Raw genomic sequence first — 16,939 nt, 5'->3', positions numbered from 1 at the left:
GGGTGGGAGCGAAAGGACACTGTGCCCATATGATGGCTTCTGGCGGTCAGAAAACACCTTGCCCCCCCCCCCCCCCAAGTCGGTGCCACTGGTGTGTCCACTCTTCTAATAAATGTTGAAATGTTATAACTTATATTAATGAAGTACGGCTCATGTGGTTCCTCTCACTTCAATCGTACACCAAACATTGCGACGTGATGCAATGCGTTGTTGCGCCAGCTGGCTAGTTTACCGGTAACTTTCTGTTGCGTCCCGCTCCGGTGACGTCATCCGCCTTTCCGGAATTGTAATTATAGTTTGTTATTCTATCTTTAATTAAAATGTTTCTTCCTCAGGTTTAGGCCTAATCTGCTGTTACGTGCTTTATATTTTTCGGCTATTTCCCAAATTATATTTAATTATAAATTAGTTTCGACAGACTGACATTCTAACATTGATAGATTATGAATCATTGCCATATCCCTGTGTTCATATATTATAATTTTGTATGAATTGATTAGCCGGCCCCGCGGTCTAGGGGTAGCCCCCATGCCTCTCACCCGGAGGCCCCGGGTTTAATTCTCGTCTAGGTGAAGTAGTTTTGCCTGGATCTGAAGGCTGGTTCGAGATCCAGTCAGCCAACTTGATTATAATTCAGGAGCTTTCTGACGTTGGCAGCTCGGAAGACGGTTTACCGTAGTTTTCCATTTTCACACCAGACAAATGCTTGGGCTGTACCACACCCGCTACCTTCCCAATCGTTGTACCGTCGAAAGCCTCCAATGTGTCAGTGCGACGTTAAACAACCAACAAGAAACGTGACCGATAACCTTCATCTAACCTAGTTTTGTTGTATTATTATTATTATTATTATTATTATTATTATTGATTACATACAGTCTTATCAGCACACACTTTATTAACACATAACCGATTTTTGGACACTAAGGTCTAGGTTAAAATGACTTTAAAATGTGACCCTGTTGACATCAACTGTAAAAATAAGGAAAAGAAAAAACAAGTGTAAAAGTATGAAAATAATGTATATAAACTTATAATGTTACGACTATATATAATTAATAATAATAATAATAATAACGTAACTACATCGGCACTGTTAATAAGAAATGGCTTTGATATTTTATAATGATTATAATTTGTTGTATTATGTTACAAGATGGCATTTTTATGTGAAATGTATTTACTGGTCAGATAAACAGTTGATGGGAAATCTCCCACTTGGGCGATAGATCAGTGGTGAATGATTTGATCCACACTTGATTAGAAAATTCAAAAGGAAGAAAATGAAACTATTAATAATTGTGCCACGTCCCAGTAACCGATAAGTTTACGGGTTTCGGAGACGCCGAGGTGCCGGAATTACGTCCCGGAGGAGTTCATTTTCGTGTCGGTAGGTAAGTCTACCGCCATGAGGCTGACATATTTGAACATGTTCAAACACCACCGAACTGAGTCGGGATCCGTCCAACTTGAGTTACTGAGCTTTTTTAAAAAGATATTTGTTCGCGGCGTCGACCTCTGCAGATCTTTTGCCACTACTTTCACCATATGATAGGAACCTGCGTGTAAGTGGAATTGCGGAAGTGTTGAATGTGAGGAAAGGAACGTTAAGGACGACACAGACACCTAATCTCCAGGGCAGGAATATTAATCATTTACAACTAAAAACCACTGACCCAGCCGGGAATCCAACCCGATGCCACCGGGTGCCAGGCGAATGCGTTGCCCCCTACACCGCGGGTCCGAGCGGGTTAATGAGCTACTCGGCCTGCCTATTCAAGGAGACCTTTCTCTACATCGACATCTATTACGCAGTTCCGCTTGATTATTTGTGTCATGAGCATGATAAAATGTCATGCACGTTTCACCAAGTATTAGCATCCTTGTCGTTTAAATATACGTAGTTTATGGGTGGTGGTCGTGGTGGTAGTGGTGGAGATTATTGTTTTAAGAGGAAAGGGCTACTACTGGGAAACCATCCTCTATTAACACTAATCGGAGAGAAGAAAGTGGTAGGGAGTCCGACACTTCAAAAATGACGGTGTCGGCCAAAGAAGGACAAGGGCAACGAACGGCGTGAAAACGTAAGACTCCATAGGCTTCGACACCTGATACTGTCGGGGTCGGAAAAGAACAGGATTTCATCAAGGTAGATCAGATAGGATAAATCAAAGCGCGGAACCTGGCACAAGTAAGTGGAAGCAATTCCAGGGCCTCGTTGTGCTCAACACACACTTCCAAGTTAAGAGCCCTTGAGGCCCCTTTTAGTCACCTCTTACGACAGGCGGGGTATACCGAGGGTGTTATTCTACCGCCCCCACCCACAGGGTGTGGCGTAGTTCATACGTATATGAGGCCAATCAAAGCCAGAACACTACCTCGATGTTCTCTTCCACTCAGCGAATTGCACCACGCGCGGTGGACGAATTGGCTCCCCTAATACGAGACAGCTCGTCGTAAGTGTGTTATCACAAGCTGCAAGAGCGTGATGCACGCATCTGATGCCGAAAACTGGACCCTAGTTGCGTCTGAAATCGCGTCTACTTCCTTGTATAGGGTTCCTCCCTAGCCTTCCTTGAACAACACTTGTTCTCTTCTCACTCCGACGGTGCTATATGTCTTTTCACGAGAGTTTAATCCTGATGTAAACATGGTATGTCCACGCCTCCGCCAAAGAAAGAGTTGTGATTCGCTGAGCGTGTGGTACCGACCTCCACCCCGTCAACATTTCGTATTCGAACGTACAGGGCTGCGCATCGCATACGACAACAGTGCGAAGATCTGAACTTCTGAATAAACGACTAACCTGGATTCTGTTCACTTAGTTTATTGAACACATTCACAATGCACTGCCTATGGTCACTTCTGAGAGGTTTTCCTCTTTTGTGCTTCACTACACGCGATGCTCCTACCTCTTGCTCCATTTCTTTCACTATGAATATTGACACTGACTGCTGCTGCAAGATGCAACACCTTATCTCTATTCTGTACAGCTTGGGACTTTCCCCCACTACGAGAAGACTTCCTGTATTACACCACGCCTTGTGCCTTCATTTCTCGCTATTTAATAACTATTTCATAAATGAAATAAAGACACAAATATATATTAATACCGGTAAATATGGGGAACCATACTTTAATTTGATTACACACTCTTCCAAACTTTCTAAATGTAATAAACTAAAATAAAAGAAAAATAACGCGACGTACTACTTTTCTTCGAGCTCGCATACAGTCAAATGGGTGCGACGGTTGCTTCTCCAATCAACTACGTCTATGTCGACGTGCAACGGCAGGATGCTCCGCCTATTTGTTTACATCAGGATTAAACTTTCATGAAAAGCGGTATAGTTGTTTCGAAAGCCCGAAGGCTCTTTGAATGCCAACAGTTCCACCTTCAGCTGCCATAGAGTCTAACGGAAACTGGCGAGACGTAAAAGGAAAATAAGGAATGTGCTCCCTCGCTGAAATGAAAAATGCTCTTGTCCCCTTGAATGTACGAACCAACCGACCCATATAACTCTTACTGTCAGACATTTCGTTGCCTAAGGAATAGGGCTGCTAACATTGCTCATATCTGAGTCACTTTCATATCATTAAAATCAAAGATCAGATAAATGAAAGTAATTAATTTGTTATAGCTCATACCACAAGATAGAATGCACTGTAAACAATAATACCACAAGTTGTGAATCTGAGCTTATTAAAATTAACGGGTATTAAGGATGTAAAGGAGAGGGCATATAAATCTCTGGTAGGACTCCAACTAGAGTATGGTTCCAGTGTATGGGACCCTCACCAGGATTACTTGATTCAAGAACTGGAAAACATCCAAAGAAAAGCAGCTCGATTTGTTCTGGGTGATTTCCGACAAAAGAGTAGCGTTACAAAAATATTGCAAAGTTTGGGCTGGGAAGAATTGGGAGAAAGAAGACGAGCTGCGCTACTAAGTGGTGTGTTCCGAGCTGTCATCGGAGAGATGGCATGGAATGAAGTTAGTAGACGAATAAGTTTGAGTGGCGTTTATAAAAGAAGGAAAGATCACAATATAAAGTTAAAGTTGGAATTCAAGAGGACAAACTGGGGCAAACATTCATTTATAGGATGGGGAGTTACGGATTGAAATAACTTACCAATTTCCAATTTCTTTGAAATTATTTAAGAAAGGGCTAGGAAAACAACAGATAGGGAATCTGCCACCTGGGAGACCGCCCTAAAGGTAGATCAGTATTGATTGATACTTCTAGACAGGAGCTCAAAATACATGAATTTATGTGATGATTTGTGCTTATATCGCCACGTAATGGAAAATATTGGTATACACAGGCAGAATCTAAAATATTACTAATATAAATGTATTTACCGTAAAAAGAATTGTATACGAAAACGACGACAGATATTATTATAAATGAGCCTTATTATTCCAGTTATCACAACACTGTGCTTATTCGGTAGGGACTCAAATTGCTCCAAGGAGCAACGCTATTCTTTGCTTTCTCTCAAAGACCGCTCGTATTGCGTGACTCTGATCATCATTCGTCCTCGCCAACAGTGGAACTTGTTAATAAGATCCCATTCGTTCCTTTCCATCAAGGGAATATCTTGTCTGAGCTTCTAATATCACAATTCACCGTGGCTTATGGAAATAGAAATTGAAATGAAGTTCCATTTAACATTTTCTTCTCCTTTCTGTTAGCTGCTGCCTCACCGCTACGTCGGGGGCCAAAAGGAATTAGGATATACCACATGCATCTCAGATGTACGTAACTTGTACCGATATAATAATAATAATAATAATAATAATAATAATAATAATAATAATAATAATAATAATAATAATTGTAACCAGTTTACTCAAGATAGGAACAGTTAAATAAAATAAGGAAGGGTGCCAATGAAATGAAAAAGGCCGAGGATCTGCATGGTTGTTTAAAGAAGGTATCGTAAGCGTAAAATGAAACAAAATCAATGCTTGAATTTAAGTTTATTAAAAGGAAGGAATATTTTATATAATACAAATTAATTGAAACACATTTAATTAGCTTGTCAAGCAATAAAATAAAGGAAAACAATTGATAACTAATTAAATATCAAAATCAAAATAATGTTAACGATAGCTTGTAATTTGCATGTCAAATTAAAGATAATTGCAAAAGTTTAATTTCAGAGACTGCATATCCTGTTTTCTTAAGTTGGGATTGAAATTTCTACTTCAGAATCAACATTCCAAAAAACGATAAAATAAATATGAATTACTGAATAGTTATAACAGCAACCATAAATAAAATATCTTACAATACAATTACATTCTCAAGCCGATCTGAGTGGCTCAGGAGGTAGAACTTTGGCCTTCTGAGCCCAAATCGGCAGGTTCGATCCTGGTCTAGTCTAGTGGTCTTTGAAGGTGCTCAAATAAGTCAGCATCGTGTCGATAAATACAATGGCACGAAATGGACCTCTTGTGGAACAAAATTCCGGCATTTCAGCGTATCGGAAAACAATAAAAATGTAGATAATTGGACCTAAAATCAATAAAATTATTTTTAATTCTCAAACCGAGAACATAAGGAAAAACCGACTGGCTCCTTCACATGACACACCGTAACTCTCAATAACACGAACCAATTCACACACAGATGCCTTTAACCTTAACATCCCATTCAAAAAATTCATAGCAGTGAAAACAATACAAATATAATATAACGTTATCAATTTAAAGCTTTAAGAAAATATAATGCCCTATTTTAAAATGAATTAGGGGCTGCCTGGCCGAGGTGGTAAAGGCGTGCTCGGTTCGCCCGGAAGGACGTGGGTTCGATTCCCCGTCAGGAAGTCGAAAAATTCAAGAAATGAGATTTCCACATTCGGAGGTGCATACGGCCCTGAGGTTCACTCAGCCTACACCAAAAATGAGTACCAGGTTAATTCCTGGGGGCAAAGGCGGCCGGGCGTAGAGCTAACCACTCTACCCCATCAAGTGCCGAGGTTACGGATAGTGGAAGCCTTAACCTTCCACCCCTCCAAGGGCCTTCATGGCCTGTACGGAGAAGACTTTGCTTTGCTTTTTATTTTAAAATGAATGATAGGTCATAAAGGTTTTCATTGACTTGAACAGTAAAAATAACAAAAGGAATAACATTAATCACACACCTGAAAACTACTTACGTAAACTCTAAACTTCAAATTCATTAAGTATGAAGCTCGAGAGAAGTTAACCTACACCTAGAAATAATAAGAAGCGTAAAGCTAGAATTAACACATGAAACAATTCAAAACAGCGAGGGGAAGAAACCTTAGCTATAATTCAAATAATGGAACCGGTAGAGCTCGATAAACAATAATGTACACGAGAGGATGTGAAGGAATTTAGACAGAATACTCGAATTGCAGTTCGACAGAATATAATCCATTTAAAATCCGTTGGTGTCACACGTTAATTCTTTCAAGTTGTCTGTGATCTGATTAGACTAATACTTATGAACCTCAATGAATCCTCAAACTAAAAAGTTGCTGTACCTCATTACCAGACCTCTCTTTACCCCTCTTCTCTGCACTACACATTTGTTTCTGTTTCATTCTTTTTTCTTAAACTAAACACATTGTCCACGTTGGTTCTGTCTTATATCCACATACTTTTTTAACTACTTAACCTACCTGGGACTCTGTAATCGAGGCAGTAAAGGCATGCTCGGTTCACCTAGATGTACGTGGGTTCACTTCCATTCCAGTAATTCTTCATTCACTTACTTCGATACTGGAAAGTGAAATCTTGTTATTGATTTTGTTGGTAATTATGAATATAATGCTGATGATGATTCGTGTTAGAGGACAATGTTTTACGTAAGATATTTCGTCCCAGGTTTGGATCTCGGCGCCGACGGCTCGTCTTCCAGTCAGCTCTGTAGTTCAGATGGTCAAGCGCTGGGCATTGAGCCCATGTTTTTGAGTTCGATCCAAGCTCTTTTCAGTGGTATTTGATGGAGCTCAAGCCAGCCTAGTAGCGGTAGGTTTTCCATCACGTAAATAAAAGCAAGGGGATGAAATTCTGGCATTCCAGCGTCTTTGAAACCCATGAAAGCAGTTAGCAGGACGAAAATACTGTATTATTATTATCGTATCACTGAACGATGAGTTCATCCAACTCCGTAGCTGAAAGATCAGCGGTGAGGCATCCGGTTGAGAGGTTTCCAGGTTCGATTCCTGACCAAGCCTGAGATTCTGATCACTTCTGATTACTTATTTTGGCTACGGAAATGGGTATTTGTGTTGTTCCAAAACTCTCCTTTTCGTTTTTATACGACACACAACACTACCAACCAGCATAGAAACACGCAATGGTGATTACATCCATCCGCACAGGGTTGGCGTCAGCAAGGTCATTAGTCCGTGAAACAGGGTCTAATTCGAATATGTGACGCGGTTCACACCTGCATCCCCACATTTAAAGCGATAAAAAAGAAGAATTGAGCTATGAGTTCGTCCCACTTGCACCCTTCTATTCGGTATTCAGGTCACTATGGCCACATTCCATCCAACACCATCACATTGAAGCAATTTTAATGGCTAATGTTTACGAGAAACAAACAACACGCACTGATAGCATAGGGCTCGTTAACAGCATTGACATGCTAAAACGCCTCCTGTTGATGTTGGAGTGGCATGGCATCAGTTCACGACAGCTTCAGAAGAATTACCAGACCTTCTTGACCAGGTCTGCTGCTTCTCACATCAAATAGCTCCTTAGTTGTCTTCACTAGTCTGAGTGAACTCCATTCCAGGCTTCAACTCAGAATTATAATTCGTACACAAGCCGGAAATCGATCCCAGAGCCACAAAATACGAAATAGTTATATTATTCACTCCCCATAGGGCTGGCATAATAGTATACGAGTCTAATTCAGCGAGTAAATGAGTACTAAAATTCCACCTCATTAGTGCAAATGCCTGGATGGTACCTAACTCAAGGCCACGGCCACTTCCTTCCGTCTTCCTTGTCTATCACTTCCGGTCTTTCCATCTCCCCATAAGCCCCTTTTCCGTATAGCCGCCTGGGTGAGGCACTGGTTCTCCTCTCCAGTTGTATCCACCGACCCAAAATCTTACGCTACAGGACACTGCCCTTGAGGCGGTAGAAGTGGGACCCGTTGCTAAGTCCAAAGGGAAAAACCTGCAGGGAAAACAGATTACGAAGGAAAGAAATGAGTTTTGATATTGTTGTAATTATTTTATACACAATCTTCATTAGAGACTGTTATACCTTTAGCGTTCTGTCTGCCGGCCTCTGTGAATTAACTACGCGCCTATATAATCTTCTATTTCCAGCTACTTCTGCTGCCTCACTTTGTTTATTTCCGTTTAATATTAAATAATTAAAAACTGAATCTAACATCTACTTCTCTTACCCTCCATGATCGGGTCCAATTTATCCCCTTGGTAACCTGTCTTACTAAATCAGCCTCACTTAGCCCGTCCATAGAAGCTGGCTTTTACGCACAGAGTTCATTTCTCACTTAGCCTTTATCTACTCATTCCAGGTACCTCACCGCCATTATTCCGGCCTATTTGTACTTGCAATCACTCTCACTAATTACTTCCAAATTATGAATAAGATAGCCTGAGTCCATCCAGTTTCCACTCCCGTACAGTATTTTATGAAATACTTATTTGAAATATTTTCGGTTTAGTGGTTGGCGAAATGTAGGCACGCACTACACTGAAAATGTCGAATGCGTGAAAATGTGATCATATTAGTTCAATATAAATATTAACACAACAGAGCACAGAAATACACACCGAATAACACATTCTAGGCCGACATATTTGTTTTGGGAGTAGTATAAATATTAAGAATGCATTGTGCTCTACAGAACATTGCCTTCTATGTCTGTTGAATACAGAAGCTCAATAAAAGCACGTAAATATTAAATAATTTTAAACAATAAATATTCTAAAGACTAATGTCTTGTCGATGCAACCACTCCCTTCTTTCATTGGCTGTTCGTTTTAGTTCCATGTAATTGTCACAACCTAACCTCTTCTTGATGTCGTCCAAATACTTCATCCTAGGTCTTCCTCTCCCTTTCTTTCCCAGTACTTTCCCTTCAAGAATGTTAGTGATGAAAGTATTGTGTCTGATGACATGTCCAATAAATTTTAATTTCCTTTTTTCCATTTCTTTTAAAAACCTTCTCTCTCCTTTAACTTCCCTTAAGACTACAGGTTGGTTTTTTCTTTCGTCCAGCTCGTTCTGGTCATTTTCCACCATATCCACATTTCAGCAGATTCAAGTCGATTCCTTTCCAATTTACCTAGAGTCCAACTCTCGCTTCCATACTGAAGTTTATTCCATACAAATGATTTTCTGACATCTATGTTGATGTGTGTCCCGGTTAAAATGTTATTCTTAGTTATAGATGCCTGTTTGCCCAATGCTATTCTTCTCTTTATTTCCAGGAAGCATATATCATCCTCTGTGATCATACTACCAAGATAACAGAATTGTTTCACCTGATTAATTCTGACGTCATCAATTATTATATTGGTTTTAATTTCCTCCATATTTTTCCGTACTACCATTACTTTCGTTCTCCGTTTGTTTACTTTTGATTTCCATAGTTTAAGAGTGCCTGAGAGGACTTTCAGCAGGCTATTCATTTCTTTTTCTGATTCTGCAATTAATAGAATGTAATCTGCAAATCTGATACAATGTATCCTTTCACCATTGACTTTTATTCCCCTTGTCTCCTCCTTCATGATCTGAATAGCTTCCTCAATGAACATATTAAATAAATACGGTGAAAGGAGACAAACTTGTTTAACTCCTTTCCTGATCCTGGCCTTTTTCTACCTGATTGATGATTATTTTTGTGCTTTGGTTCAGACACAGTTGATTAATCATTCCTCTATACTTCCAGTCCAGTCCTATTTTCCTCATAGTTCTAAACAGTAAATTCCAGTTCACATTCTCAAAAGATTTTTCTAAGTCAAAGATAAGTTGTTCTATTTATTTCCATCCTTCTTTCCAATAACATGCGTAAGGCCAGAACTGCTTCTCTTGTTCCTCTGCCTTCTCTAAATCTAAATTGGTCTTCTCCAGCATAGTTATCTACTTTTCCCTTTATTCTGTTCTTAACTATGTTAGTGATTATCATGGAGGCATGTGTTAATATTCATAGTGTTCTATAATTGGTGCAGCCAAGTGCCCTTCCAATTTTAGATATCGTACATCTAAAATAGCTTGCGTAAAAACAATATTTCTGCACAAGTTTCTGCACTAAACGATACACTATACTTAAAAGGAAATCTATTTTGTGGGAAGAAAATCTAAAGTATTGTGATGATTTCGTTTCATTCTCACCTTGAAACTATAATAATCATCATTACTACCAGCACCAGTTCTCGAAGGAAAGTGCAACGTGGCATTACAAGCTATTAAGTAAATGGCAGCCTGAGCTTAAATCCGTAATCGGAGTGTTTTTGGATTTTAAAAAAAAAATTTGCTATTTGCTTTACGTCGCACCGACACAGATATGTCTTATGGCGACGATGGGATAGAAATGGCCTGGGAAGTGGAAGGAAGCGGCCGTGGCCTTAATTAAGGTACAACCCCGGCATTTTCCTGGTGTGAAAATGGGAAACCACGGAAAACCATCTTCAGGGATGCAGACAGTAGGGGTCGAACCCACTATCTCCCGATTACTGGATACTGGCCGCACTTAAGCGACTGCAGCTATCGAGCTCGGTTTGGATTTCTTTCAGGAAATTTGCGCTAAGTACCGAATCCAACCCGTGGCTTTTCGGAACAATGTCAAAGTAACGTTCAATCTTCCATGGATTCAAGTCATTATAGAACATTTTAGAGGGAATAATTTGAAGTTTTGAAAGCTGATGTACGAACTGTGTGAGTTATTTGCTGCAGCCAGACACAAGGGTGCACTAATCGCTGCCAGAGTTATATCCTCTCCAATTGCTCCCGTCGTTTCTGTTTTATGGCGCTCGCGGATGTTACCATCGCCATGTGAGCAAAATAACCAGTGGCGAGTTTCGAACTATAGACAAGGCAGTAAATGACCCTCGTAACGTTGATAGCTAGTCGTTAGGACGAAGATCATTTATGATGTTTTATACAATGAGAGCCATTCTACAAGCTAGTCCATTATAATATTTTAAACCAAAAAGTCATTTCATACATTTGTTCTATCTCTTCCAACAAGCCATTGCCTATGATAGCCTCTATTTATTATAGAAGATGACTGTAAAGAGTGAAACCCAGCCGCAGCAGTTCTCAATACGGAAGGATGCAGTGGTGATCGCGGGGTTCCTGGGACTGCTTCCACTAACTAATGCCAGACTCCTCACATTTAGTTTTCCTATCCCACCTCCCTTTGTTAACTCATATTCTTCCACTTTCTTTGTGTGACCTTGCTAGTCATTAATTTCCACTTATTAGGACTCTTTCTTTTGCCGATATCTCACATTTAGGAAGGACAGATCTTCGCTGTCTGTTAAAGAGAGTGTTAAGAAATTGTGAAAAACTTGTTATATTTCCCTTGAGGCCGAATATTATCCATTAAAACTGCCATTTAAAAAATAAAATTTCTGTGAGCTTCTACTTAAACTACAGCGTTCAAATTACATACGTAAAATGAAAACAAGTTAAAGCTTCTAAAAATAAATGCTTAATGGAAAATTACCAAAAAGTGTGACCAATTTATTTTTTGAATTATTCCTACATCAAATACAGTCTGCCATGGAAAGAAATAGTACAGTACCACAAGGTAATTATAGTAAATTAAGTTCACCAGTTTCGATTTTATACGGACGCTTCAGCATTTCGTTTGTAATTCGGGCTGTGAGTGATGTTAACGAATACAGGAGGGGAGTCTCAGTACTTGGATGGAGTACCTCATTACAGTGGTTCTAATATCGATGATGAAGGCCATTTATGAGGGACTTAACAATGCAAATGTGCCTTTAACTCCATAACCTTTGGAGATTTATACCTGGTGTTTCGTATGCAAGGTGTCCTTCCCTTACTGTTCATCCCTTCTGTTCATGGGGGCAAGACCTTAAATTAATATTTATGGTAAATAGTTACATAGAATTAAAATTTTCATTAAATATGCATATGAATTATAATTTTCCTCGTGGCATTCATATTTAAATAATTCTAGTTTACCATCCTACTGCGAGAAAGAAAACCTTCAAATATGAAATTCTGTCTTCAGTACTTGCTGAAAAATGGTATATGTATCAGACTTTCATTAAATATGAAGAAAAAGTCATTCACATTTTTGTAAATAATCACCCCTTTCCGTTTTTTGGAATGGGTCATAGAATAAATTGACTGCTTCCTCTGTCTGACGTACGTAGGAAACTACTAAATATGGTAACTTTCAAGGAGTTTTCAGCTTGATACCTTGTATTGGTGGTCAAAAAGGACAATATCTGAGTCTGAAATTGCCTCCACATACTAGTGTGTAAATTCTCGTTGTCGTGTTTTCCCTTTGACTTCCCTTGGTTGACTCTTGTTCCCTTACTGTCCCAATTGTGGTGTTCGCGAGTCCTACATAGTTTTTAATTTTCATACTTTTCGTTGTTCTCCTCCTTATTTTGCCTATATTCCTGTTCTTGGAAGCATGGGTCTGCTGACCGGTCAGTAGATGTGTCTGGATTCCGTGCTTCCGAACCTTGTCGTTGGTTACCATGATGGTACATCCGCACACCAGTAAAATTCGGAGCTGCAGTTTAATTAGGGACACAGACGATATCTTTCCAGTTCTAAACGTCTCCTGCGTCATCAGTATTGGTGCCACGTTAAACAGTAAGAAAGTACACTAAACTCTCGATTGAGAGGGATAATGTAGCGTTAAGGCCTCCCGGATAAGTAAAATCGCGGTTAACCCAAGAAAGTTAAAAATAGAACAGGCGTACTGAAAGTACAGTTAAAATGATACTACTGTATTGTTTTTATTAACATTCAAAACGTTGCAGTAAAAGTTGAACTTAGCACAATTAATAAATGGATAAAAACAGCACTTTCGTTCCAACTAACAATGCGAAGAAAATTTTCAGACTACCTAACTTTACTGTTTCTGAATATAATCAGTCATGGTTTTCTGCTTTTGTGCTGAGAAACACTTTTTATTTTGCTTCTTAAGTTTCTCAAAACAAGTAATTCGATGATGAGAGCATCATTCTGGCAGTATTATACCGACATTTTGTAATTCCGTATTTCTGTATTTCCTAACACTCACGCAGTTTTAGTGTTTTTGATATCGCGGTTAAGCCGCAATGCGGTTGATCCGATTACGGTAAATCGAGAGTTGAGTGTAATTGACAAAATAACTGACGGACATATCCTCTTTAATTTAAACTTAACTTCATAATATCAACCGACGAGAACACTCAGTGCCCCTGAGCGCTTTCCATTGTTGTTGATGATGATGATGATAATGACGATGATGACGATGATGATGACGATAAAGACGATGACGATCGTTGTTGATTAAAGGAGCCTAACATCTAGATCATTCCCCGTGTAAATAAGTTCTTTTACGTGGATTGCCATTACTGTTTCAGGGAAATATTTGGATGGTACATGTCTCTAGCGTATGGCCGCTTCTTTCTCAACCTAACGACAGTTATTTGAATGTAGAGTATAGAGAAACACTGACATTAATTCACAACTCAAACGAATGTTACTAAACCGCTTCTGTCCCATGATACTTAGAGTTTAATAATGTTATACATTTTTCTATTTTCTCTGTTGCAATATTACATTTCTTATGCATAATTTACATATCAAACATTACAGTGCAGTGACGGCCAAAGCTCAAGATGAGCCACGTTGCTCGTATTAGCTGAGGATACTTTATTTCACTAACGAGGACAAGGCGGGTGATCTACCCGTAGCTATTCTATTGCATAACATTGAGTTATACTATCACGTTGTCCGGCCTTTGGTTTGAGCGGTCTCGGGTTTGATTCCGTCCTAGTCGGGGACTTTAACTTTCATTCGATATTTCCTCAGGCTCAGAGAACGGGGTGCCAATATTAAATGTCTTCACAGAGGCACAGATTACCCATGTGCATGAAAACAAAAAATGTGTATTAGGCCTTTCCGAAGACCATACGCCATTATTATTAACATCGCATTCTAGGTACATGAACACTAAATAAGTAATCTAAAAACGAATGTCCTCATTCAACATCAAGTGTTGGTATATATAATTCTCGTGTTATGCTCCCCTTCCTAGTGAACAAGCTTCCAGTATACTCGACAGTGAGGTTCAATGAACGTTGTTCAAATTAGCGCATAGATCAGTGTGAAAGCACACGTTACAGTCCCTCGTGCAAGCGGCCATCATTAGTTTTTAACTGAACTACTGATTAGTTGCACGTGCGGATGGGGAATCAATATATGCGAACTCGAGAGTCGGTAACATACTCCACTGTAGAGGATAGAGACTATGATATACCCTACTTAAATGCAGCTCATACATGAGAATGTCATATTAATATAAAGATGGTTGTCTAAATGTTTTTAATAATACCATTCATCATATATTTACCATTCATTCATATCCTAAAGCCAAGGCCTTGTCGCTGCAACCACATTCGTTTCTCCTCTGGTGAGCATTTCAGGTCAACATATTTTTAAAAAAATTCAGCCTGCCCATCACGGAATCCAGATACTTTTTCCTCGGCCTTCTTCTTCCATTCTTAACCAGAACTTTTCCTTCCAGCATAGTCGTGAGGAATGTGTTATGTCGAAGTGTGTGGCCAATTTACCAATATGAATATTATTTCTTTTATAGTTTTCATCACACTTCCTACGATTTATTAAAGTGTATTAATTATAAAAACCACTTACAAGATGTAACATATATAAAAATGAGAACATTAACATTAATTCTGTAGTCGCCTGACCAAAAATCTTGCTCTTCCTGCCAACGTACTTCACTTATACCAACTACATCTAGCATGAGTCCATCCATCTCCCTTTTCAGATTCTCTAACCTGCCACAACGATTCAAATTTCTGACAATCCACGCTCCGACTCGCAGAATGTCAGTATCCATCTTCCTTGACAGCGCAGAATGGAATGCCATTTCTGAAGTAGAGCAGTGCCATCTTCGAAGGTCTTTCAGCCATGAATTTCTTCTTCTCCGAACAGATCTCTTCCCCGGTATCTTCCCTTCGATAATAAGCTGTAATAACTGATACCTCTCACCTCTCATGATATGTCCTATGTATTGCGTTTTCCTCTGTAGTTCTTTTTGCTTTTTCATCCGACGAAGGACCTCGGCATTTGAGATTTTCATTACCCAGGATATCCGCAAGAGACGGCGATACAGGAACATTCGAAGGCATCAATACGTTTTTCTATGATTGGATCCAGAGTCCAGCTTTCACATGCATATAGGAGAACAGAACATATATAGCAGCGGATCATACGAATTCATAGTTGGAGACTGAGATCTGACCTAACAAAGAATTTCTTCATGGTAATGAATTGTTTCCTTGCCTGATCAATTCTAGATATTACCTGCCGTTTGGAGTTACACTGGTCATCCAAGATGGTACCCAGATATTTGAGAGAAGACACTTGCTCAACTATTTTATCTTTTATTGTGAGATTTGTCCGAATTGTCTTCTTAGAGAACCTAGAGAAAACTATAAAAGCAGCTGGAACTGATAACATTTCGGGGGATATACTAAACTTTAATCTTAAGACGCCATCTCCGAGCGGAGGTTGGCGATCCACGTAACTTCTTAGAGAACACCATCAGTTTCGTTTTTGAGGGGTTAATATATAATCCAAACTCTTCACTGTGCTGAACTAAGGAGTTTATCATGCACTGAAGGGCCGGCATGTCATCAGCTATGACAACAGTATCATGTGCATATCTGACGTTATTGATTTTCCCGTTAATTTTGATCCCACCATAGTCTTCCAATGTTTCTTTAAAGATTGCCACTGAGTAAATGTTAAACAACAGAGGTGACAGTACACAACCCTGGCGGACGCCCTTCCTGATCGAAGCAGTTTCTGAAGTTCCTTGATCAGTTTTGCTTTAGTATTAGTCACCTCCTCTATCTGGACATTATCCTTGTAACCAACAATACATACTGCTGACTGAATAATTGTGCCTTTTGAAGATCTTCACATACACCCCTTGGGTTTTGTGGTTTTAGTATAATAACGTAGCCTTCGGCGGTGCTATCTTAAGATTCAACCACCGTCTGGGGTGATGACAGAGAGAACTGAAAGTTAACAGACGTAGAAGTGTTAGTGGTGGTGATTATAATTTCAAGAGGAAGTACAACTGGGCAACTAATAACACTAATCAGAGAGCAAAATGGAAGGGACCCGACACTTCGGAATGTAAAGGTACCGGCCAAAGAAGGGCCACGAAGAGCATGAAAATGAAAGACTCCCTAGGCCTTCATACGTAATACCGACTGGGTCGGAAAATAACAAGAGTTAACCAAGAGAGGGTCGGATAGTATAGATGCAATTTAGGAGCCTGGCACAAGTAAGTGGAAGCAATGCAAGGACTCAGCTAAGGGTCCCATGGTCACCAACCCAGTTAGCAGTCTCTGGGGCCCCTTACGACAGGCAGGGGATACCGTCGGTGTTATTGTACCACCCCCTCCCACAGAGGGATAAGAGACGTAGATACAGGACAGTCCACTGTGCCAGTGACCAGTTCAGGGTTATGTCAACTGTTAGTTTGTTCACGGAGAAATTTTGTCTGAACGGTAAAAATGGTATAATTCCTTTCCTTCGTCGTCTTTTGCGTCAATGTATTGTTTTTCTTAAATTTATATTTGCTCAACTTTTGAAATTAAATATATAAATATTTCAAATTTTAATGTTTCCAATTATGCGTGAAACACTGATGGCAAAAGTTCACTGAATATTTTGAAATAT

Source organism: Anabrus simplex, chromosome 1 (genome assembly GCF_040414725.1).
Source record: "Anabrus simplex isolate iqAnaSimp1 chromosome 1, ASM4041472v1, whole genome shotgun sequence".
Taxonomy (NCBI): Eukaryota; Metazoa; Arthropoda; class Insecta; order Orthoptera; family Tettigoniidae; genus Anabrus; species Anabrus simplex.
Note: the sequence above shows the minus strand (reverse complement) of the source record.